This window comes from Ranitomeya imitator, chromosome 3, assembly GCF_032444005.1.
Source record: "Ranitomeya imitator isolate aRanImi1 chromosome 3, aRanImi1.pri, whole genome shotgun sequence".
NCBI classification, from domain to species: domain Eukaryota; kingdom Metazoa; phylum Chordata; class Amphibia; order Anura; family Dendrobatidae; genus Ranitomeya; species Ranitomeya imitator.
Window position 1 is genome coordinate 445,720,068 of NC_091284.1, and position 24,728 is coordinate 445,744,795.

Sequence of the window (24,728 nt, forward strand, 5' to 3'; positions counted from 1 at the left end):
GCAGAGTAGCGTCAGCTGGAGACAGGGGGTGTACGGAGAATCCACATATGTCAAATGGCCGGAAGTAACCAAGGACGCCGGCGGCTGCGCAGTGCGGGGGTTCCCACAGCGATGCGCCCTCACGGACGCAAGTGCGCACGCGCCAAACCGGCGCGCGCGCAGTGCAGACCAGGCGGGCCTAGCACATCAGGAGACGCCCAGACCAAAGCCCAGCACACCGGCACCTGCGTAGTAAGTTCTATGAAGAGGGTCGGCCAGATTCAGAAGTCGCCGACTTTTGGCAAAGTCGGGTTTCATGAAACCCGACCCCTGTGTGGGGTCGGCGATGAAGGACCTTAGATGATGTCGCGGCTTGTGATTGGTCGACGTGACGCCCATGTGACCGCTCACCCGACCAATCACAAGCCGCGACGTCATCGAAGGTCCTTCAGGCGCTCATTCTTAGGAAGGAAGGCTGCCGGTAAGAACCAGGGCGCGTCCGAGGGTGAGTATAGGAATATTTTTTATTTTGATTCTTTCTTTTACACATAAATATGGATCCCAGGGCCTGAAGGAGAGTTTCCTCTCCTTCAGACCCTGGGAACCATTAGAAACCCAATGCACTGCATTGGGTTTCGAGTTTCGGCCGACCCCGACTTTTCTATAGGATCGGCTGATTTTACTCGACCCGACTTTTTAAAAAGTCAAGTTTCGTGAAACCCGACCCGATCCTATAAAAAGAAAAGTCGCTCAACCCTACTCACTACGCCACGGGCCGGGCTTACCATGGAGGGATGTAACTGTATCAACCTGGTTTTCACTAGGGCCTCAGATGGTGAGGATAGCCTGGGCTGCCAGGAGACACCAGGTATCACTCCAGTCCCCGAGACTTCATCAGTTGACAAGAAGGCCAGAGTAGCGGATACTTGGTACAGGAAGGCAAGACAGACACTAGGAGTCAAAATAACTAGGTACCATTCGGGCAAAGAGTGGTGGAAGGAGGTATAGGCCAGGTAGCCTAATCTCTGCAGGACACAGCAGGGTTAAATTCCTGCAGAGACTGATCACGCCCCCTAAAACCAAATGGAAGCTGCATTCTGGTGCAGAAAAAGGCTACTCGAAAAGGCGGCCTGACAGGAGGAGACGCACAGTGACCATGGTGAGTCGGGTGGCTCTTAGGAGGCATGTGAGTTACGGCCGTCACACTAGCTAATATGCCATAGACCATACTATATATTCCATTATAGATGTTTTCCCTCCCAATATGTTTCCATTAGGTTAAAATATTTAAAGGGGTTGTCCACTACTCAGACTACCCTTTTTCAATACCTATTTTTCTCTCATGTGTCAAAATAATGACGCCTATACTCTACTCCGGTGCCAGCGCCATTCCAGCAGTGTCAGCACTGCCTCTCCAGGGGATCAATGTCAATTAACGCAATCCTTGTGGCCAATTAGCGATGGTTTGACTCTCCCTACCTTCGGACAAATCACATACATTTGGAGAAAGTGAGAAAGCTGCCGCAAGTGGGAAACCTAGGATTCAGATTGTATTGTCCAAGTAGTGGACATTCCCTTTAGTGAAGGCGTTATTCACCCTCTTCAGGTCCAGTGCTGCCTCTCTGCCGCTGCATTATTGACAGGTTGCAGCAATGACCTCACGACCTTACAAAGCACGTGACTGCTGAAGTGGATCTGTTGATGAAGAAGGAAAATTTTAATTCTTGGAAAATCACTAAATGACGTTTAAGGTTATTTTATGAAAAAAGTGAAACTACATTTTTCTGTTTTATTTGTTTATTGTTCTATTATTTATGTCTTTTATTTTTTTGTCTATTAAAGTCAGTGGTAATAAACGCACCAAAACTGGGACAACTAGAGTAGGCTGAGCTGAGCCTTAGTGCCAGCTCAGTATAAATGCAGTACACCGACCGAACAAAATATCCTGTGATTAGTCCAGTATGATGTTATCTTAATACTTATTGTTTTTGTGAAAACGCTTTTTACATTAAAGGGGTATTCCCATCTCCAGTCCTATGGCCATATGTATTACGTAATGATAATAGCCTTTTTACTATTGATGCTGCATAAACCGCATCAATAGTAAAAAGTTGGTCAGACAGGGTTAATAGCTGCGTTAATGGAGTGCGTTACACCGCGGCATAACGCGGTCCATTAACGCTGCCATTAACCCTGTGTGAGGGCTGACTGGAGTGGAGTATGGAGCGGGCACTGACTGCGGGGAGGAAGGAGCGGCCATTTTGCTGCCGGACTGTGCCTGTCGCTGATTGGTCGTGGCAATGGTCGTGGACGTTTTGCCACGTCCAATCAGCGACTTGGATTTCCATGACAGACAGAGGCCGCGACCAATGAATATCCGTGACAGACAAACAGAAGGACAGACGGAAGTGACCCTTAGACAATTATATAGTAGATCTGCTACCTGTTGGGATAAGATCTTGGAGATGGGAATACCCCTTTTCCAAAGGGGTGTCACAGGAGTGTGATATGGACTTATTTATGGTTATCCACCGCAGTATTTTGCGGAGTGGAAGGATTTAAACTGCAAAGTCAATGTTATAAAATCTAAACAACATTTTTCCCCGAAATTAGGAAGTAGATGGTATGATAGGGAGAAAGACCGCATTATTTTTTCTTAAAGCGAACCTGTCACCAGGAAAAGCACTATTAACCTGCACATATGGGGTTAATCTGCACATTAATAATGTTATTAATCTGCCCGGCACCCACATGTTAACCAGTTGCTGCCGGGAGAAGATGAGCTTTATTTTCCCTGGCAGTGTTCCAGATTTAGTCACGGGAGCGGCGACTGAAACCGGCACGCTGCCTGTGAGAATAAAGTTACGGTAATTTTTCTCCCCCAGCGTTCAGCTAAGTACAGGCGCCGAGCAGGTTAGTAACGCTATTATCTTGCAGATTAACCCCATATTTGCATGTTAATTGCATTTTTTCTGTTGACAGGTTCCCTTTAATTTGTGCTGCTAACTGTATTTTTTTGCCTAGTGAACACATTCAGTAGAAATCATGCCAAAAAGTGATCAAATAAAATGTTGTTGCCCCTAACAATTCATCAGTTTCTAGTTTTTGAAAATGCCAGAAATCTGTCTAATTGCTATGGGCAACATGCATATAGTGAGATCTCCCCAGAAGGCCACCTTTGAGAAGACCGCTTCTAACACCAATCAGATACCACCTTTAATGATGACGGGAAAAAAAATTGACTTTGCGCCATAATAATGAACTTTGTGCACTTATTTGATGAATTTGGCGCAACAAATGTCAGCAAATACCACAAGACAAAAAAATAAAAAGTTTGTAAAAAATGCAAATGATCCAGTTCTTTGTGCTTTTAGTTCTGCGAGCCTAATTCATCATTGTATTTCACCAATTTTCTAGCGTGAATTCCTCTCAATTACTGACTTTTTTTGATTTGAAACAAAGCATTCTTTGGACAGATGAAGCGAAGATCAGTCTGTACCAGGATGATGGGAAGAAGAAAGTATGGAGATGGTTTGGAACGGCTCATGATCCAAAGCGTTCCACATCCTCTGTAAAACATGAAGGAGGCAGTGTGGTGGCTTGGGCATGCATGGCTGCCAGTGGCACTGGGTCACTAGTGTTTATTGATGATGTGACTGAAGACCGAAGCAGTCAGATGAATTCTGAAATATACAGGGTGATACTTTCTGCTCAGATTCAATCAAATGCAAAAAGGTTGATTGAATGACACTTCACAGTACGGATGGACAATGACCCAAAATATGCTGCAAAATCAACCCAGGAGTTTTTAAGTCAAAGAAGTGGAATATTCTACAATGGCCAAGTCAGTCACTGGATGTCAACCCCATTGAGCATGCGTTTCACATACTTAAGACGAAAATTCAGGCAGAAAGACCCGCAAATAAGCAACAAGTAACGTTAAGGCCTGGCAAACACAAAGGAGGAACTCCAGCGTTTGGTGCCGTCCATGGCTTCCAGATTTCAGGCAGTTATTGCCTGCAACGGATTCTCTACAAAGTATTAAAAATGAACATTTTATTTTTGAGAAATTATAATTTGACCAATTACTTTTGAGCCCCTGAAATGAGGAGGTATTGCACAAAAATGGTTGTAATTCCTAAACGTTTCAAAAGATATTTTTGTTCAATCACTTTAATTGACTCTGGAAGTCTACACTTAATTTGATCAGTCACCGTCCAAATATTCCTGGACCTATCTGTAGTTCACGGTTGTCCATACCATTTCCATTTTTATACCCTTTATTTTGTTGTCCTTCCCTTTCATCGTGTTTTGCATGCTTCCTTTTACAATATTTCATTTGCTAATATTTTCATTCTACAAATCTAAGCTCTAAGTAAATAAAAATTCACCAAGGCCTACAGAGTCAGATCTGAAATAAGACCTGTATACTAAGCCGTCAGGAGATTATCTCCCAGATTAGTATTGGGAAAGAGCCTGGCATTCATCAGACACATAGGCATTCAACCCACTTATTCAATATGCAGCCCATGAAGTATTGCGTCACATCTTGTACAGAACCAAGCAGCTAAGAATGTCAGTGTAACCTTTAAAACATGGCTAAAATGTCAGAGGCTTCACAGTAGACTAAAATATTTCTTGTAAAAACCGTAATGTACACAGATGAAAATCCCAGCATTCAACTAATGAAACTAAATGTCTTTTATTCTTCTGTATGGGGGCTTTCTTCAGAATTTTGCTGTCATACAGTGGAGATTGTTGAAAAGAGACTTCCCCACACAATGAATGCATGAAGGAAACAGACCGGGAGTCCTAAAATATCATATGTCAAATTATGTAATGTGGTCACTTTACTTAAATGGAGCCTGTCAGCAGGATTGTGCACAGTAATCTACTGACACTATCAGGTCTGTACCATTATACTGATTAGAATGATACCTTGGTTGATGAAAAAAATTGTCTCCACTAAGATGGCGCCTTCACAGTAACATCTATCAGAGATTTTCTCTAGCAAGATGGCGTCGCAGGCACCTGCCTGCTGAATGCGATTTTTTTTTTTTTTTTTTTTTTTTTTTTTTTTTTTCAATGTATAATTCATTATGTAAACTAGGTGGCAGATAACTGAGAGATCAGTCACCTGTCAGAAGCCAAACTGATGAATACCTAATCAGAGCACCACATGTAGACGCCCACAGGCCGCCCCGGAGCACGAGCATATCATTAACTCAAAACTGAAAATAAAGAATAAACAACAACCACACAATGGATTTCATCAACCAAGGGATCATTTTACTCAATGTAACAGCGCCAACCTGACACTGTCTGTAGGTTACTGTGCACAATCCTACTGACAGGTTCCCTTTAAAAAAGGGTGTCCAATAGTTTATATTGATGGCCTATCCTTATAATTCTTTATTCTACCTGGCAGCATTTGCCTTCAGTCATGGGGTCGGGGGCGCCGCAGGTTCAGTCACTTCTCTGAGAATACAGAGCGGCCGCTGTAACCGCTCCCCTGACTGACAGCTCAGCCCCAGTGCAGAGATGGTGTCAGTGTAAATGAATGATTCTGAAGTGAGAGAAACCCTTTGTTTGGGATTGAGACAGAAGTCTGCAGTCATTCTATGCGATTGGGCAGTCACATGAATACAAGTATGTGATTTGCAAACTTCCGGTCATGTGCCGACTAGACTTATGCTCTTTTTTTAATTCTCTTTATTGAGAGAAGCCAGATGAGACTAGTGGTCATGTGACCACAAGTATGCAAATCTCATACGTGTGGCAGATTGACTGTGGGAATTGTGACATCAAATGAACTGCGCATATAAAGTGAATGCAGACTTTTGTTCCAAGTCTGGACAACCCCTTGTGACAGTCACTGGCAAAGTACTAGAGGGGTTAATCAGCTGTATTTAGTTCTAGAATGATTGAACAGCTGGGAGTCCAGAGGATAAATGGCCCGCTTTGTAGAGGATTTGGGTGTGGATGGGTCTGGAGGTACAAGCTCTGGGGATGTGCTTTTGTGTTAAGGAAAGCTGGACGTATGGAGACTGCAGGTCTTCTGGACTGAGTGCCTTTAATACCTACATGGAAGCTGGAAGCTAAGCCAGGTTTGTATGGACTTGTTAGTCTATATTTTACCTTCTGGAGGACAAAGGCTGTATTTACATTTTCTGGTGATGTGGTTTGTGAGGATTGCAATAAACCAGGTGGGCATTAAATAGAAACGGTTCCTGTGTCTACCTCTTTTTAAGAAGCCGAGTGAGTCAACCTACCACACCATTTTAAAGGAATTGCCTCATGAAGACCACTTCTATCCATGTACCCTATTAGAACCTATGGCCTCATAGAGGGTTGCCCCCCCATGGGAATCCTTTTTATGCTAGAGTTCTTGTAAAGTAAGAGCGTAGTTGGCCAGATTATGTACTACATAGCTGGGCTGAAAGAACATTCAGGATACACAGACCATCTTCTCTACCATCGAATATAGCTGCAGACGTTATTGTTTCATTTTATCCCAACTGGGTGAGAGATTTACTGCTCGACTTTGCAAGAGAACCAAGGATCCTCTCCTCTCCGTACGGCCACTTAGCCTTCTACAGGGATTTGGGTGAAGACACCTTACAAAAACGTAGAATGTTTCAGCAATCTACCCAAAGACTGCAACAGGCAGGAAATTAGTATAATTGGCGCCAGTTTTCTAGTCTGAGGATCTACTTTGCATCAAAATGCTACACTTTTTCTTCCTCAGCAGAGGCAGCGGCCTTCCTGAACTGTGCGGGTACACACCATGTTTCAAATTATTATGCAAATTATATTTTTCTCTGATTTTCCTAAATGGTCGGTGCGAATGACAGTCAGTCTAATGAAAGTCATCACTTGTTAGAGTATACATCGAATTTTATTGAAGAAACATCCCAATGATAACAGTATAATCTCCAAAATGAATAAAATCTCAAAATGCACTGTTCCAAATTATTAGGCACAGTAGAATTGCTAAACATTTCATATGTTTTAAAGAACTGAAAATGCTCATTAGTGGAATTTGAAGCATTAGGAGGTCACATTCACTGAACAAAACAGCTATTTAACCTCAAAACATCCTAACAGGCCAAGTTACATGTTAACATAGGAACCCTTCTTTGATATCACCTTCACAATTCATGCATCCATTGAACTTGTCAGTTTTTGGAGTGTTTCTGCTTGTATTTCTTTGCATGAAGTCAGAATAGCCTCCCAGAGCTGCTGTTTTGATGTGAACTGCCTCCCACCCTCATAGATCTTTTGCTTGATGATACTCCAAAGGTTCTCTATAGGGTTGAGGTCAGGGGAAGATGGTGGCCACACCATGAGTTTATCTCCTTTTATGCCCATAGCAGCCATTGACTCAGAGGTATTCTTTGCAGTATGAGACGGTGCATTGTCATGCATGAAGATGATTTTGCTCCTGAAGGCATGTTTCTGCTTTTCAGACCATGGAAGATAGTTGTCAGTCAGAAAATCTATTTACTTTACAGGTCATTTTCACACCTTCAGGAAACTTAATGGGCCCTAACAGCTGTTTCCCCATGATTCTGGCCCAAAACATGACTCCTCCACCTCCTCACTGACGTTGCAGCCTTGTTGGGACATGGTGGCCATCCATCAACCATCCACTACTCCATCCATCTGGACCATCCAGGGTTGCTCGACACTCATCAGTAAACAAAACTGTTTGAAAATTAGTCCTCATGTATGTCTCAGCCCACTGCAACCGTTTCTGCTTGTGAACACTGTTTAGAGATGGCCGAATAGTGGGTTTATGCACCACAGCAAGCCTTTGAAGGATCCTACACCTTGAGGTTCAAGGGACTCCAGAGGCACCAGCAGCTTCAAATATCTGTTTACTGCTTTGTAATGGTATTTTGACAGCTGCTCTCTTAATCCAATGAATTTGTCTGGCAGAAACCTTCCTCATTATGCCTTTATCAGCATGAACTCTGTCTGTGCTCTGTTTCAGTCTCAAATCTTTTCACAGTATGATGATCACTCTTAAATTTTCGTGAAATATCTAATACCTTGTCCAAGGCATTGCACTATTTAACGCTTTTCAGTAGCAGAGAGATCCTTTTTATTTCCCATATTGCTTGAAACCTGTGGCCTGCTTAATAATGTGGAACATCATTTTTAAGTACGGTAGTTTTCCTTTAATTAGAATCACCTGGAAAACTAATTATCACATGTGTTTAAGATTGATTTCAGTGATCCATTAAGCCCTGAGACACAATACCATCCACGAGTTTATTTGAAAAACAAAACAATTAAATCTTGATGACACATAAATCCAATTTGCATAATAATTTGGAACACAGTGTAAAGGTACCGTCACATTTAGCAAAGCTGCAGCGATATAGACAACGATGCCGATCGCTGCAGCGTCGCTGTTTAGGTCGTTGTGTGGTCGCTGGAGAGCTGTCACACAGACAGCTCTCCAGCGACCAACGATGCCGAAGTCCCCGGGTAACCTGGGTAAACATCGGGTTACTAAGCGCAGGGCCGCGCTTAGTAACCCGATGTTTACCCTGGTTACCATTGTAAAAGTTAAAATAAACAAATAGTACATACTCACATTCTGGTGTCTGTCACGTCCCCCGTCGTCCGCTTCCCTGGACTGTCAGCGCCGGCCGGCCGTAAAGCAGAGCACAACGGTGACGTCACCGCTGTGCTCTGTTTTACGGCCGGCGCTGACACAGTGCAGGGAAGCTGACTATCGCAGCTGACATCCGGCACTATGTGCCAGGAACGGTCACGGACCGCCCCCGGCACATTAACCCCCGGCACACCGCGATCAAACATGATCGCGGTGTGCCGGCGGTGCAGGGAAGCATCGCGCAGGGATGGGGCTCCCTGCAGGCTTCCCTGAGACGATCGGTACAAGGTGATGTACTCACCTTGTACCGAGCGTCTTCTCCCTGCAGTCCCCGGATCCAAAATGGCCGCGGTGCTGCATCCGGGTCCTGCAGGGAGTACTTCCGGGTCGACTGCAGGCGCTGGTAAGCCAGGCTAAGTCTGCAGCGATGTGAGTGAGATCACCGATCTGACAGAGTGCTATGCAAACTGTCAGATCGGCGATCTGTGATGTCCCCCCCTGGGACAAAGTAAAAAAGTAAAAAAAAAAAATTTCCACTTGTGTAAAAAAAAAAAAAATCCTAAATAAAAAAATATTCCCATATATACATTTCTTTATCTAAAAAAACAAAAACGATAAAAGAACACATGTAGTGTTGCCGCGTCCGTAACGACCCAACCTATAAAACTGTCCCACTAGTTAACCCCTTCAGTGAACACCATAAGAAAAAAAAAACGAGCCAAAAAACGACGCTTTATTATCATACCGCCAAACAAAAAGTGCAATAACACACGATCAAAAAGACTGATGTAAATAACCATGGTACCGCTGAAAACGTCATCTTGTCCCGCAAAAAACGAGCCGCCACACAGCATCATAAGCAAAAAAATAAAAAAGTTATAGTCCTCAGAATAAAGCGATGCCAAAATAATTATTTTTTCTATAAAATAGCTTTTATTGTATAAAAGCGCCAAAACATAAAAAAATGATATAAATGAGATATCGCTGTAATCGTACTGACCCGACTAATAAAACTGCTTTATCAATTTTACCAAACGTGGAACGGTATAAACGCCTCCCCCAAAAGAAATTCATGGGTAGTTGGTTTTTGGTCATTCTGCCTCACAAAAATTGGAATAAAAAGTGATCAAAAACTGTCACGTGTCCGAAAATGGTACCAATAAAAACGTCAACTCGTCCTGCAAAAAACAAGACCTCACATGACTCTGTGGACCAAAATATGGAAAAATTATAGGTCTCAAAATGTGGAGACGCAAAAACTTTTTTGCTATAAAAAATCGTCTTTTAGTGTGTGACAGCTGCCAATCATAAAAATCCGCTATAAAAAACGCTGTAAAAGTAAATCAAACCCCCCTTCATCACCCCTTAGTTAGGGAAAAATAATAAAATTTAAAAAATGTGTTTATTTCCATTTTCCCATTAGGGCTAGGGTTGGGTCTATGGTTAGGGCTAGGGTTGGGTCTATGGCTAGGGCTAGGGTTAGGGTTGGGGCTAGGGTTAAGGTTGGGGCTAGGGTTGAAGCTAAAGTTAGGGTTGGGGCTAAAGTTAGGGTTAGGGTTTGGATTACATTTACGGTTGGGATTAGAATTAGGGATGTGTCAGGGTTAGGGGTGTGGTTAGGGTTACTGTTGGGATTAGGGTTAGGGGTGTGTTTGGATTAGGGTTTCAGGTAGAATTGGGGAGTTTCCACTGTTCAGGCACATCAGGGGCTCTCCAAACGTGACATGGCGTCCGATCTCAATTCCAGCCAATTCTGCGTTGAAAAAGTAAAACAGTGCTCCTTCCCTTCCGAGCTCTCCGATGCGCCCAAACAGGGGTTTACCCCAACATATGGGGTATCAGCGTACTCGGGATAAATTGGACAACAACTTTTGGGGTCCAAGTTCTCTTGTTATCCTCGGGAAAATTAAAAATTTGGGGGGCTAAAAATCATTTTTGTGGGAAAAATAAGATTTTTTTTTTTTATTTTCACAGCTCTGCGTTATAAACTGTAGTGAAACACTTGGGGGTTCAAAGTTCTCACAACACATCTAGATAAGTTCCTTGGGAGGTCGTTTCCAATATGGGGTCACTTGTGGGGGGTTTGTACTGTTTGGGTACATCAGGGGCTCTGCAAATGCAACGTGATGCCTGCAGACCATTCCATCTAAGTCTGTATTCCAAATGGCTCTCCTTCCCTTCCGAGCTCTGCCATGCCCCCAAACAGTGGTTCCCCCCCACATATGGGGTATCAGCGTACTCAGGACAAATTGGACAACAACTTTTGGGGTCCAATTTATCCTGTTACCCTTATGAAAATACAAAACTGGGGACTGAAAAATCATTTTTGTGAAAAAAAAAAAAAAAAAAATTTTTATTTTCACGGCTCTGCGTTATAAACTGTAGTGAAATACTTGGGGGTTCAAAGCTCTCAAAACACATTTAGATAAGTTCCTTAGGGGGTCTACTTTCCAAAATGGTGTCACTTGTGGGGGGTTTTAATGTTTAGGCACATCAGGGGCTCTCCAAACGCAACATGGCGTCCCATCTCAATTCCAGTCAATTTTGCATTGAAAAGTCAAATGGCGTTCCTTCGCTTCCGAGCTCTGCCATGCGCCCAAACAATGGTTTACACCCACATATGGGGTATCGGCGTACTCAGGACAAATTGCACAACAACTTTTGTGGTCTAATTTCTTCTCTTACCCTTGGGAAAATAAAAAATTCGGGGCAAAAAGATAATTTTTGTGAAAAAATATGATTTTTTATTTTTACGGCTCTGCATTGTAAACTTCTATGAAGCACTTGTTGGGTCATAGTGCTCACCACACATCTAGATAAGTTCCTTAAGGGGTCTACTTTCCAAAATGGTGTCACTTGTGGGGGGTTTCAATGTTTAGGCACATCAGGGGCTCTCCAAACGCAACATGGCGTCCCTTCTCAATTCCAGTCAATTTTGCATTGAAAAGTCAAATGGCGCTCCTTCGCTTCAGAGCTCTGCCATGCGCCCAAACAGTGGTTTACCCCACATATGGGGTATCAGCGTACTCAGGACAAATTGTACAACAACTTTGGGGGTCCATTTTCTCCTGTTACCCTTGGTAAAATAAAACAAATTGGAGCTGAAATAAATTTTGTGTGAAAAAAAGTTAAATGTTCATTTTTATTTAAACATTCCAAAAATTCCTGTAAAACACCTGAAGGGTTAATAAACTTCTTGAATGTGGTTTAGAGCACCTTGAGGGGTGCAGTTTTTAGAATGGTGTCACACTTGGGTATTTTCTATCATATAGACCCCTCAAAATGACTTCAAATGACATATGGTCCCTAAAAAAAAAATGGTGTTGTAAAAATGAGAAACTGCAGGTCAACTTTTAACCCTTATAACTCCCTAACAAAAAAAAATTTGGTTCCAAAATTGTGCTGATGTAAAGTAGACATGTGGGAAATGTTACTTATTAAGTATTTTGCATGACATATCTCTGTGATTTAAGGGCATAAAAATTCAAAGTTGGAAAATTGCAAAATTTTCAACATTTTCGCCAAATTTCCGTTTGTTTCTCAAATAAACGCAAGTTATATCGAATAAATTTTACCACTAACATGAAGTACAATATGTCACGAGAAAACAATGTCAGAATTGCCAAGATCCGTTGAAGCTTTCCAGAGTTATAACCTCATAGAGGGACAGTGGTCAGAATTGTAAAAATTGGCCCGGTCATTAATGTGCAAACCACCCTCGGGGCTTAAGGGGTTAACTGAAAATAAATTCTCGTCGAGAATCTCGGAAAATACTCTTCTTTTTTTTCTTCTTCAGATATTCCACATTACAGCATGTGAATGAACCGAACTTTTCCGCCCACAAGGTCTGAGGGTCATCTGAAGATGACCCGGACACGACAGGCCTTCGTATACTATTATTTATCTTACAGGTTACATCATATAGCTTCAGAGGTCGATTTAAGCGAATTTGAACGTAGCATTATTCATAGCCACTATGTTTACTCCATGTCAAGCTAACTTACATGCATTTCCTACCACGTCACTTCATGCAATTTCAGAGAGCAGTTAATCAAGTTTATTTGTAGCATTATCTACGTGAAGGCATATCTTATACTGCATTTAAGCTTCAACCATTATGTTTATACAATGTTTTATATGATCGCCTGTCTCCCCTATTGTTATAGGGGTTTATTTTTCCCGTCTACATATCCCACCCTTTCCCCTCCATCCCTTCCTTGCCTAACCTTCCCGGTTAAAAGTTAAAATCCCAATAAAATGTTTGGAAAAGGGAACCTGCATTTTCCCTTCCTGTTTGAGTTCATATGTTTCAGTAAAGGCTTCCCCAAGACTAATATCTTATAAGCAAGAGGTGATGATTTTTTAGTGCCATGTGCTGCCTAATGATAGTACCCCTATTGAGCTCATGGCAGAAAAGAGTTGGCTGCCAATGGAATTGTCCGTGGAGTATGGAATAAGTGCTGTATAAATAATAGAAAAATAAATAGTAACACCATACTATGTTGTCCGATGCCTATAATGCCCTTTATAGATAGTAGTCTTTCACCCCCTTATCACTTTTGTAATTTTCTTGAATTTAAAATTCCCTACCACTCTCCGTATCCTAATCCCTATATCTGTGTTTTTTGTTTTTTTTTCTTTTTTACTTACTGTGACGTTTCATTTGAGGGGAGTCTATAACCAGAGATCATCAGGAGGATGGTCCTGCAGTCGCCTCTCCCTTCTCTCACCCCAATTGGAACAGGACCTCATCAGGGGCTGCTGCTGTCACTTATCACAGCTATTTTTATTGCCATTCTTTGATGATATCTGGAATCCATAGCGCGGATAGAAGCTGTGAGGAAGGTGATTACAGTACTGGCACACTTTTTCTGTCACCGTTGGCCCTCTTCTTGTTTCTCCTAAATGAATGGTCATCAGGGGGGGTGGTAATGGAAGCAGGAGGACCGACAGTAACGCCGTTCCACAGATTCTATTAACGCCCTCAAACAAATCACCATCAGGAGTCGCCACTGATTTCACTTACCCTGCTTCTATCACTGCCCCCTGGTGAGGCTCTCTTTCAGAAAAACAAGCTGTGTCCTGGTGGGGACAGAGTGCTGGTGCTGCACTCACTTCTCCCACTGCCTCTATTAGTGCTATTGATTTCAGATGTAATTAGTGGGTGGCAATGAAAGAAGCTGTTGTAAGTGCCTGAATGGCCATCCCCCTGATGACTTCTCCCCTGAAATTAAATGTTGCAGGAAGTGAAGTTAAAATATCACGTATAGGGATTAGCTGTATAGGGAGAAGATATTTAAAAAAAAAAAACAAATTACAGAAGTGGGTAGGGCTTTAGAGATGGATATATTTATGAATAGCATTCTAGGTTTCAGACAACCCTTTTAATACTGGTAAAGTGTAACTAATTATATATATTTTTAATATAGCACCAACATATTCCACAGCACTTTACCACCGAGAAGATACACTTACAAACAATATCGGGCATTACAGAGTAACACATTTCACCAAGTCAACCAAGAGGAGCATGGTCCTCACCCACAAGAGCTTACAATCTATAAGGAAGTTAGAGCATGAAAGCTAGACAGCAGTAAGAACTAGTCATCCATTACCCAGGAGGCTTTTCCTACCCTCCTATGGACTAAGTCTCCTGGGGCTTGTGAAAAATTGAACTTGACAGCCACAGTTAACCATGTAATTCCTGAAAGGCATTCTAAAGAAGTTACAGTAAGGGGAATATTCAGGTCTGTCATGGGTCGCTTGTATTTTTATCCTCAAGGCTGCGTGTGCTTTATACATTATAAGCTAGACAGTTATACATTAGGTATCAGATATGTTTATGGAGCTGGCTGTAATGTCACAATTGAATATTGAATACTGAATTCATTTGATGACTGCATAGCTGTGGATGGGATGCCTGAGACCATGCAAGGAGGAATTTAGGATGTGAGTCGGGAGGTTTAGATGAGGTAAGGTTATGCGGGGCTGGTATGTGGAGTAATTGTGGACGTGGAATAAAGATTGTACTACAGAGAGATGCTAGGTGTAGAAAATGCTTACAACTCCGCGCTGTGCTGTGACTTGGCACCTAGTTGGCAAAGTCATATCCTGTCAAAGGAACTGGTAATTAGTCATTTGGCGAGGTCTTGTGAGTCTGAAAATTAGGATCACTTAACATTCTTGGGTGTTATTGCTACAACTGCAGCGGAGACTCCAGAACCTTTCCTTATAGGAACACTTAAATGAAGCTCAGAAAATAAAGGCCTACTTGGCAATACCAAGCTACAATACCAATAAACCATAGGATGTGATAACAGGCGGAGGCAGCATAGGTGCAAAATACCGATGGACACCCATAGATTAGGATTGTATAAGGTGCCAGTCACACAGATGCGTGATCTTTTTTCAGTGAATTGCTTTTAATTTTAGTGTAGGGACTTGCAAGACAACGAGGACCATTGACACTGGTTACGAGCCACAATCTAAACGAATTCCTTATGTATTTTTTCCTGTTTGTGAGATGCAGCCTGGCCTTGTAGTATTGGTAGGGGGAGAGTAGGGTGTCTGCCCTTGTAGGGTGCACTTATAGAATGCTGAGCACCCCGCCTGATTGAATAATATGGGGATTGCATGTATCTATGTGACTGGGACCTTATACAAGTGTTATCCGTTTGCATCCATAATGCTAAACTGTCACCCAGGTTCGTGGATGATAGGTGTGAAGAGAGCCGCTAGTACACAGTGCAGTACCGTGCGCTGCCTGGCAGAGAATGGCGTGGAGTCGTAGTATAAAAAGGATTTATTTTGTAGAGTAAAAACATAACTAAACTAAGGTTTTATGTTTTTAATCTACATCTCTCATCCTTTTTATTTTCTACTATGGCTCCACGTCTTTCTTTTGCATCCAGCTCCTGGCATTGAGCTTTTGCCTAGTGGCTCTCTTCATTGCGGGTCACAGCGATGGTGGGCAGTGGAGGATCACTGCCCTCTGGAGAAGCAGCCAGCACTCGCTGGGGGGTGCAGTTATCTTAGCCACGTATTCCTCTAGTGTTGGGCCTACTTTTGCCCAAGTATCTAAGGTTAATACCACAAATTCTCACCTTGTTTGACCCAGTCCTAGATATTGTACAAGAAAGCCTTTTTCTTTTGGATGATAAGTGCGTGAGTGCTTGTTCATCAGTATTTTGCACCTCTGCTGCCTCTTCAGTGATGATTTTTGAGTTTGTACTTTTCCATGAATTGCTGAACAGTTAAATGTATTTAGTGAATGCTGTATATTCCATATCCCTGTGTAGGAAAAATAGATATAATACACAATATGTTTTATGTTTTTGAATGGAGCCTACAAGGAAAGGAGAATATCTAGGATCATAGTGAAATGTTCTGGGCTCATATTCGATCATGATACTAGTGCACGTTTCTGCACACATGACTTGACCTTGATGAGACAACCATTAATGGTTTCCAGCACATTCATCCAATACATATCCATTTCCATGAGTCTTAAAGGAAAAAATCAATGTAAGTAATAATTAATTGGGCACTACCATCTGTTGCTGAGCAGTGCGTAGTTTGTCATATTCACTTTTAGTTGCCCATTATCAGTTGTGCACGTGCTTACTGATCCACATAGCACATCTCTGGCCTTCAGAGGTTTCATTAACTTTGTGGTCATCACTTCATCACTTAATACTTGGAAGCGGTTGTTATATCATCCGAGAATAATGCGGATATCTGAAGTACACTAGAGCTGTCGCTTCGCGTTAAGTATTGGCTGGTAATTCTTATTTTTCCATCACGGTATCCTTTGTCTTTCTTTTTATCCTTCATTGCTTGTTCAAAATGTATTTGAATAAAGTGCAACTAATGTGGCAGAAAGGCCAAAGAGAATTACCTGCATATCAACATATATTCCAGTACGTTACATACTAAAGATTTAAGGTCGGTATCAGGGAATCCAGAATACCGCTTTATTGAGCACCCAACCAAACCAGTGACTGTTTATTTTGATTGGAGCTTGTCGACTAGTCCAGATCCACCCGTCCATTCCGTTAGGCAAGTTTCACGCAGCACACAGATGGCATCCTTTTTTTTTTTCTCCTCACAACTTTTGTCCAAATTCATAAATTGATTAACAGCATAGCTCAAAGTAGGACATATTTCCTTTTTTTTTAATTTAAAAAAAAAAGTGAAAAGGCAGTGATTGTAATTTGTGATAGATCATGGACCAATCATTGAAAATAATGGATAGCATATGTACCAAAAACTTATGTGCGGAAGAGCCGTTAGGATGTTATTAGTTATCATTGGGCAATGTTATGGCAATATGATTCTCTAGGTCAGTACAATTACAACAAAACCTTTATAATTTTATAATTGGCCCTCTCTTTATATCTATCTATCTATCTATCTATCTATCTATCTATCTATCTATCTATCTATCTAATCTAATCTATCTACACACACTATTGTGCTCAAAGTTTACATACTCCGACAGAATTTTTGCTTTCTTGGCCTTTTGTTTCAGAGAATATGAATGATAACACGAAAACTTTTTCTCCACTCATGGTTAGTGGTTGGGTGAAGCCATTTATTGTCAAACTAATGTGTTTTCTCTAACAATAGTAGCAATTGGATACGATAAAACTTGACTTTTATTCACTAATATTAAAAAGTACTAAATAAATGCGACATATATACCAAAACAAAAAAATAAAAATATGTACACGGAGAAAAGGGACCAAGGTGAGGAAGTGCCCTATACCCTAACACAGAAGGGAAGACAAACATAAACACAAATATAAAATGACAATACTGTTTTTAAGTTGAACTGGTAATATGCCAGCAACCAATGGTAGTGCAGCAAAAACTACACTATTGAAATGCAGTAGGGAAGCACTATACCTCCTAATCCCTATGGAGAGAATGCATATATTAAATCAAAAGAATAGTGCATTATAAGACTATCTACCATAAGGGATAACAAAATGTGGACTGATATTTTCTAACTCCTCTATGCAGGCTAATGTCAAGACATGCATGTATCAAAACCACTCGGAGGATACCTGAAAAAAATCAAGTTGCAGCCCGCAGTGTTATATCAGGAGGCTTTTTTTATGAAAAATGTGAGGACAGCATAAATCACTGATGCGAGTCCATAGCCTATAATGTCACACCTGGGGACTGAACCACTATATTGTGCTTGTGTGCGTCCCAATTATAAACCATACCACACAGTACTGTCAATTAGTAGCAGCATAGCAACGGGGCTTCAAAGCCAACATTATAATAAATGCATAGTAGTCCAGATTCTTGTAAACATGGAACCATCCTGCCCCCTATAATGTTGGAGGGCGTTCCCTTACAGTAGAACTACAGATGCTAGAAATGGCTTACATGTGTGTACATCATTAGCATTGGTCCAAACCAGCAACCAATGTGTGCACTAAATATTCCCAAATAATGGGTAGATCTCACCAAAGATATTGGGGAAGTTCCTGACTGTCTGGAGTTCTCCCGTAATGGTGAAACAAAACTAAAAGGCAGACCCATTGTCTCCGGCAATAACAGCCTGACTGAGAGACTGGGTATTTATATTGACAAAATTTTGAAACCTTTTGTTAGTTCTTTGAACTCTTTTGTACGGGACACCACAGATCTTTTGGGCAAACTAGATGGCATTTGTTTAGATCCAGACATGATTCTGGGGAGTATAGATGTCGAGGCACTATACTCATCCATCCCTCATGATAAGGGTCTCATGGCTGTGAACCACTATCTAAGTACCAGAGGTATACAATTTGACAAGCATAACAAATTTGTCTTGGAGGCTTTGGAATTTTGTTTGACCAGAAATGTGTTTCTTTTTGACTGTAAGTACTTCCACCAGCTCAGGGGCACCGCTATGGGTAGCCCCTGTGCGCCTTCATATGCTAATTTGCTCCTGGGCTGGTGGGAGGAAACAATGGTCTTTGGGGACGCCATGTCCTGTCCAGATGAGAGAATCGTCATGTGGCTAAGATATATTGACGACGTGCTAGTAATTTGGAGAGGAAACGCCACGGAATTTGGCAACTATGTAGAGAGCCTTAACAACAACAATATAGGCCTACGTTTCACCTATGAAGTAAGTGCAACCAAATTGGCATTTCTAGATATATGCATAGTAAAGAGAGAAGATGGAGAAATAGAAACAAAAACTCATAGGAAAGATACAGCCACTAATTCTCTCCTTCGCTGGGAAAGCAATCATCCCGTCCCCCTAAAAAGAGGGATTCCAAAGGGGCAATATTTGAGAATCCGCAGAAACTGTTCCAACATGGATACCTTTCATGAACAAGCGGCAGACCTAAAAAATAGGTTCTTAGAAAGAGGTTATCCGGAAGGGGTTCTCAAAAAAGCCTACAAAGAATCGGCCAAAAAGGAGAGAAGACACTTGTTAACACCCCGAGAGAGACCAGACGATGAAAATCTTATTCGCTTTATTACTCGTTTTTCTAACGGGGCTGGCGAAATCAGAGATGTTTTGCTCAAACATTGGCCTATTCTCCTAATGGACAACGACATAAAGAAACACATTTCATCCTTTCCTCAAATTACCTACAAAAAAGGTAGATCTTTATCTGATAGATTGGTTCACAGCCACTACCAGCCCACTTGCACACCCACCTTTATGAATCAGGTGAAGGGTTGTTTTAAGTGTGGGGATTGTAAGGCATGTGCCTCAATCACAAACACGAAAGTCTTCCGTGGCAATGTCACAGGCACCACTTACTCCATCCGACATTTTATAAATTGTCGCTCGAAAGGAGTGATATACAAAGCCACCTGTGAATGCGGTTTGGAGTATGTTGGCAAAACTAAAAGAGAGTTCCGTAGGAGAGTTTGTGAGCATCTCCGTGACATTGCCAACAAAAGAGAAACCCCTGTGGCAACCCACATGAATTTGGCCCACCAGGGTAACCCCCAGAAAATTTCTTTTGTCGGGATAGACAAAATTCTGCCGCCAATAAGAGGGGGTGATTGGGACAAACTCATTCTCCAAAAGGAGATATTCACTCTCAGAACGGTTCAACCTTTGGGTATGAATGAGATACAGCCGTATAACTGCTTTCTGTAGCCTTATTATTCTTTATTTTATTTTATTTTTGTCTTTTTCTTTGGTTAAACCCCTTTGATACCAGTTATCCCTATATTTTTCATCCCGATGGCATCGGATTGATATTGTAGGAACACCAAGATCTAGGGTCAGCCTTCGAGGAGTGGGGGCGCCATTTGCGCAGGAATATAGGGTGCCAACCCCCACGGTAGGCAGGACCCAGATTAAGGGATATCATACCATTTTGCCCTATTGTGTATTTTCTACGTTGTTTACACAATTTTTGTTTTACCTTCATTTTGTTGTTCCTACTTCCTTTTTTCCTCTTTTTAAGTAGGGTTTTTGTAGGGTTTAACAGTTGGGGACAGCCGTCGTTGAGTGGGGGCGCCATCTGCGCAGGGTCTTCTAGGGTGCCAACCTCCGCTGTCAGGCAGGGAGTAATTAGTTTTTTTAGGGCAACTTTGTTTCAGGGCCTTATAGGCTACTATTCTCTATTCACTTTTCATTTTTTGTTTCATCTAGTGGTGTTCCGTACATTTTAGAATCATGCCTTGGATTTCTTTCTATATCCCAGGTATAAATTAGTATGGCCCCTCTGACATATAAATACATTTTCTCTTTAAAATTCTGAGCCACCACTCCATTTGTCTCATGTATAATTGTAACAACGCACTCACGCCAATGAGAACACTCTTTTGTGTCTAGAATATGTAGGTTGAGTTAAACCTGTATTGTATTCGTCTTTTATTTGAGTGTTGGGCCCATGCATAAATGTCTGTTATTCATATTCAGACCTCTTTGTCTTTGCAGGTGTCCCTCCATTGGTTTGCAGTGCGCGCTGATGCATTCAGCAGTGCACTATGCATTCCTAGTCTTTTCGGTATGGAATGGGTTAATAGAATGACCCTCATAAGCGCCGGTACCTGGCGGAGGGGAGCGCTTGCGTTCCACCTCCCTGGGATACTTGCGTTCTTCTATGTAGACAAATGTTCCGAGCATACCGGAAGTACTCCTTTGAACCAGGCACGCGTCACGCCGGGGGCGGAGCCTCTTAGACGCGCCAGAAATCTGAAGGCATAAAGCGGCACAGAAGGGAGTAGACCGACGATAGCGGCAAGTACAGGTCTTTGAACTCCCCTGATGACTCCGTAAGGAAGAAACGCGTCGGGAGACGCTGTCCATAGCCGGGGCTTCTAGTTTTGTTTCACCATTACGGGAGAACTCCAGACAGTCAGGAACTTCCCCAATATCTTTGGTGAGATCTACCCATTATTTGGGAATATTTAGTGCACACATTGGTTGCTGGTTTGGACCAATGCTAATGATGTACACACATGTAAGCCATTTCTAGCATCTGTAGTTCTACTGTAAGGGAACGCCCTCCAACATTATAGGGGGCAGGATGGTTCCATGTTTACAAGAATCTGGACTACTATGCATTTATTATAATGTTGGCTTTGAAGCCCCGTTGCTATGCTGCTACTAATTGACAGTACTGTGTGGTATGGTTTATAATTGGGACGCACACAAGCACAATATAGTGGTTCAGTCCCCAGGTGTGACATTATAGGCTATGGACTCGCATCAGTGATTTATGCTGTCCTCACATTTTTCATAAAAAAGCCTCCTGATATAACACTGCGGGCTGCAACTTGATTTTTTTCAGGTATCCTCCGAGTGGTTTTGATACATGCATGTCTTGACATTAGCCTGCATAGAGGAGTTAGAAAATATCAGTCCACATTTTGTTATCCCTTATGGTAGATAGTCTTATAATGCACTATTCTTTTGATTTAATATATGCATGCTCTCCATAGGGATTAGGAGGTATAGTGCTTCCCTACTGCATTTCAATAGTGTAGTTTTTGCTGCACTACCATTGGTTGCTGGCATATTACCAGTTCAACTTAAAAACAGTATTGTCATTTTATATTTGTGTTTATGTTTGTCTTCCCTTCTGTGTTAGGGTATAGGGCACTTCCTCACCTTGGTCCCTTTTCTCCGTGTACATATTTTTATTTTTTTGTTTTGGTATATATGTCGCATTTATTTAGTACTTTTTAATATTAGTGAATAAAAGTCAAGTTTTATCATATCCAATTGCTACTATTGTTCAAGTATTACTTTTTGGATTATTCACCTTGCTGATACATAATGTGTTTTCTCTTTTTAAATCATCATGACAACCCAAAACATCCAAATGACCCTAATCAAAACTTCACATGCCCCATTTCTTAATACTGTGTATTGCCCCCTCTAACATCAATGACAGCTTGAAGTCTTTTGTGGTAGTTGTGGATGAGGTTCTTTATTTTCTCAGATGGTAAAGCTGCCCACTCTTCTTGGCAAAAAGCCTCCAGTTCCTGTAAATTCTTGGGCTGTCTAGCATGAACTGCGCGCTTGAGATCTCCCCAGAGTGACTCAATGATATTGAGGTCAGGAGACTGAGATGGCCACTCCAGAACCTTCGCTTTATTTTGCTGTAGCCAATGACAGGTCAACTTGGCTTTGTGTTTTGGATCGTTGTCATGTTGGAACGTCCAAGTATGTCCCATGTGCGGCTTCCAGACTGATGATTACAAATTTGCCTTCAGCATTTGCTGATAACATGCTGCATTCATCTTTCCTTCAACTTTGACCAAGTTTCCTGTGCCTTTGTAGCTCACACATCCCCAAAACATCAGCTATCCACCTCTGTGCTTTACAGTAGGAATGGTGTTCCTTTCATCATAGGCCTTGTTGACCTCTCTCCAAATGTAACGTTTATGGTTGCCCAAAAAGTTAAATTTTGGTCTCATCACTCCAAATTACCTTGTTACAGAAGTTTTGAGGCTTGTCTCTGTGCTGTTTTGCATATTGTAGGCGAAATACTTTGTGGCATTTGCGTATTAATGGCTTTCTTCTGGCGACACGAACCATGCAGCCCATTTTTCTTCAAGTGCTTCTTTATCGTGCATTTTGAAACAGCCACACCGCTAGTTATCAGATAGTCTTTTATTTCAGCTGATTTTATTTGTGGGTGTTTCTTGCATCCCGAACAATTTTCCTGGCAGTTGTGAACAAAATTTTTGTTCATCTATCTGATCGTGGTTTTTTTTTTTTACAGAGCCCCTGATTTTCCATTTTGTTAATCACAGTTTGAATGCTGCTAACCGGCATTATCAATTCCTTGGATATCTTTTTGTATCCCTTTCCTGTTTTAGACAGTTCAACTGCCTTTTCCTGTAGATCCACTGACCATTCTTTTGCGTTCCCCATGACTCACTATCCAGAAACGTCAGTGACTGGAGGAAAGGTGCAAGAGTCTGTCTGGATCCCAGAAACTCACTCAGCTTTTATGCACACACACTGATTACAAGCAAACAGATCACAGATGAGGATGTTACTGTTAGTAGCCATTCAAACCCATTTGTGTCAATTTCTGTGCATGTTATCAGGCCAAAATCACCAGGGTATGTGAACTTTTGATCAGAATCATTTGGATGTTTTGGGTTGTTATTATGATTGAAAAAGAGAAAACACAGTAGTTTGACAATAGATGGCTTCATCCAACCACTAACCATGAGTGGAGAAAAAGTTTTGGTGTTATCATTCATATTCTCTGAAAAAAGGTTGAGAAAGCAAAAATTCTGCTGGGGTATGGAAACTTTTGAGCACAACTGTAGAGGGGATATATCAGAAAAATTGCAGAAATACAATTTCCGTGAACTCCTTAAAGAATGATCATGGACTTATTAAAAAAATAGAAATACCAAGAAAAGATTTCTACTACAGTACTATAAAGCAAGTAGGATAAAAAGTAAAACTAGATAACCTACTTCTATTTTGTAAGCCAGAACATTGTTAATGGTTAATTAAATTAGTTATATTTTCACATAAAGAGCCTAGAAGAACCAGATATATATCTATTTATTGAGCAGCTGAAACACATAAAAAGAACCATTCAAAATGCCAGCCACTTAGAAAGTAACACTGGAGTAGTCCTGCTACAAGAAAGGTCAATGGTGTTGTGGCTAATGAAGCCGAGCATTAAACTACCGTAAGCTGAAATCAGGGTTTTAATAGATTCACAATTAACTTCATATTGAACAAGTAAGCTGTGAGCCGAGAGAAATTCAGGCAGCCAGAAATTGAGGTATCTAATCTCATTATTTACAACCATCATTGTCAACATAACAGTACCCTCAAGAGAGTAAGTAATGCAGCTATGCCTTCTGTAGAACACCGGCCTCACATGGTGGCATTTCCATTATTCACTTAAAATGACAAATCAATTGTTCAAAGCTAATTTACTGAGATAATGACTTTTGGGTTTTCAATGGCTGTAAGCTGTCTGTGGATGGATACCATGTTTTGGCATAGGTGGTCTTCCTTTTTGGATGCTGCCCTTCCCGTGGTTGTTCCTTCCCAGTGAAAGACCTGGCTATTTATTGCTTGCGTTGAGAAACACGTGATGGTGTCTCCGTGGCTTTTCTACATGCATTTGCATATTTCCCATAAGGGATGGGGGCAGTGTTCTGAATCACTGCGTTGAGAAACACGTGATGGTGTCTCCGCGGTGTTGGATGTTTTGATCTCCCCGAGGTCATTCATCCTTATGTTTATAGTCCTTTTACTAGGCACTGCTCCTAATAGCCAGTTTCCTACTCCACACTGATGAGGGGCAAAAACCCCAAAACAGCTGTCTGTGGATGGATACCATGTTTTGGCATAGGTGGTTTTCCTTTTTGGATGCTGCCTTTCCCTTGGTTGTTCCTTCCCGGTGAAAGACCTGGCTATTTATTGCATGCGTTGAGAAACACGTTATGATGTCTCCGCGGCTTTTCTACCTGCATTTGCATATTTCCCATAAGGCAGAGGTGTCAAACTGCATTCCCGAGGGCCTCAAACCATGCTTGTTTTCAAGATAGGTCCGATAGATGTCTTGGTCCAGCGCCTCCTATCTTCATCAGATGACGTCCTCTTCTTGTCTTCACGCTGCGGCTCCAGCGCAGGCATACTTTGCCCTGTTGAGGGCAGAGC

At 41.7% G+C, this 24,728-nt stretch overlaps 1 protein-coding gene across 8 annotated transcripts in view; it reads left to right on the forward strand.

The window, feature by feature from the left end:
• The window catches only part of TPST1 (tyrosylprotein sulfotransferase 1), a 147,136-nt gene that overhangs the window by 64,463 nt on the left and 57,945 nt on the right, over positions 1 to 24,728 (forward strand). The window lies entirely within an intron of this gene.